The sequence below is a fragment of the Gossypium arboreum genome, chromosome 6, assembly GCF_025698485.1.
Source record: "Gossypium arboreum isolate Shixiya-1 chromosome 6, ASM2569848v2, whole genome shotgun sequence".
NCBI lineage: Eukaryota > Viridiplantae > Streptophyta > Magnoliopsida > Malvales > Malvaceae > Gossypium > Gossypium arboreum.
This window is the reverse complement of record NC_069075.1, coordinates 73,332,132-73,333,946: the sequence shown is the minus strand read 5'-3', so window position 1 is coordinate 73,333,946 and position 1,815 is coordinate 73,332,132. Positions and strand designations below refer to the sequence as shown.

General features: G+C 36.9%; 1 non-coding gene across 1 annotated transcript; it reads left to right on the top strand.

The window, feature by feature from the left end:
- Positions 1-927: 927 nt before the first annotated feature.
- Positions 928-1,034, top strand: LOC128294299 (small nucleolar RNA R71). Its single transcript, XR_008284612.1, has one exon. It is a non-coding gene; the product is annotated as a small nucleolar RNA R71 (small nucleolar RNA).
- Positions 1,035-1,815: the final 781 nt, after the last annotated feature.

Here is a 1,815-nt window from a genome sequence, read left to right as displayed (position 1 = left end):
TTAAAAAGTTCAAGAAACTTACCGAATTGTGCATCAATGCGGTCTTTTTTCAATTTTGCTGGGTATGGAACTGGAGGTTTATATTCCTTCGGCACTAGTTTTTCACTATTTTCTGGTTTTTCTTCCCTCTTTCCGCTTACCACAAGTTCTTATGTTAGCTTCTTTTCAAATTCCGCTAACACTTTCCCACTCCTTCGTGTAACTACTTTCACATGCTCTTTTGATTTGGTGTTACTAGGTAAACTTCCTAGTGGTCTTACTGAGATTAGTTTGGAAAGCTGGCCTATCTGAGTTTCCAGCCCTTGGATCAACTCTTGTTAATTTTTAAGTGCTGTCTTGGTGTTCTGGAAACGGGTTTCAAACACTGAGATAAACTTTGTGAGCATCTCTTCAAGGTTCAGCTTCTTTTCCTGTTGATAGGGTGGCTATTGGTAGCCTGGAAGTGGTCGCTGATTTCCTTGGCCTCCCCATGAGAAATTTGGATGATTCCTCCAACCTGCATTATAAGTGTTACTATATGGATTGTTTTGAGGCCGAGGATTATTACCCATGTAATTTAATTGCTTGTTATTGATGTTTTGGCCATAAGGTTGGTATTCCGAATGGCTTGTTCCACCTCCACTTGCTTCTCACTACATTACTGGGTGAACCTGTGAAGAACAAAGAAAGCCATCAATCTTTTTATTCAAGTGTTTTACCTGATTAGAGAGCATGGTGACCAAATCGACATTATAAACACAGGCTATTTTTGTTGGCTTTGTCCTCATGACTTACCACTGATAGTTATTCAATGACATCTCCTCTATGAACTCATACGCATCTTCAGGTGTTTTATTATTGATGGTTCCACCAGTAGCTGCGTCAACCATTTGCCGAGTCGAAGGATTCAGGCCATTATGGAATGTTTGAACCTAAAGCCAAAGCGGTAACCCATGGTGAGGGCACCTTCTCAAAAGGTCATTGTATCTCTCCCATGCATCGTAGAGTGTTTCTAAATCCATATGCATAAAAGAAGAGATATCATTACGTAATTTAGTCATTTTAGCTAGCGGAAAATATTTTAATAGAAATTTTTCGGTCATTTGTTCCCAAGTAGTGATTGACCCTCGTGGTAATGACTTCAACCACTGTTCTAAGAAACATCATTAATTTTAAATGTATCGCATAGTTCTAAGAAGTTGGCTAAATGAGCATTGGGATCCTCATCTTGCAAACCATCAAACTGAACAAATTACTATATCATTTGAATAGTGTTAGGTTTTAGTTCAAAAGTATTTGCAACTACAGGAGGTCTAACTATGCTTAATTCAGTTCCTGTTAAAGAAGGTTTAGCATAATCATACATAGTGCGTGGAGCAGGATTTTGATTAGCAGCAATTGTAGGAGGTAGTTGATTGTCTTGGTTTTCACTGCCTCTGCGGTTGGGGTTTGAGTATCATTCTCGGCTCGTTCCTGTGTATCTTAAGCTTCGCCTTATTTCTATTTGGTTTACGTGAACTGTGCGATCGATTTCTTCGTCAAAAGTAGTGGTCTGACGGGTTTCTTCTAGTCATACACTATAAAAACTCACAAAAGAAAGAAAAAGAAAATTAGTAAATTAGAATAAAATTAAAAATAAAATTATATTGCAAGAAAAATAAATGGCTAAAGTAATAAAATTGAGTGTTACTAATATTTTAGATTCCACAACAAATGGCTAAAAACTTGATCACGTTATTTCGTGATAGGTTTTAAATATTTATAATTAATCGTTCTTGAAACTAAATGTTATCGCGATGTAGGCAAGTGTACCTATCGAACAGTAGTATAGTTTTA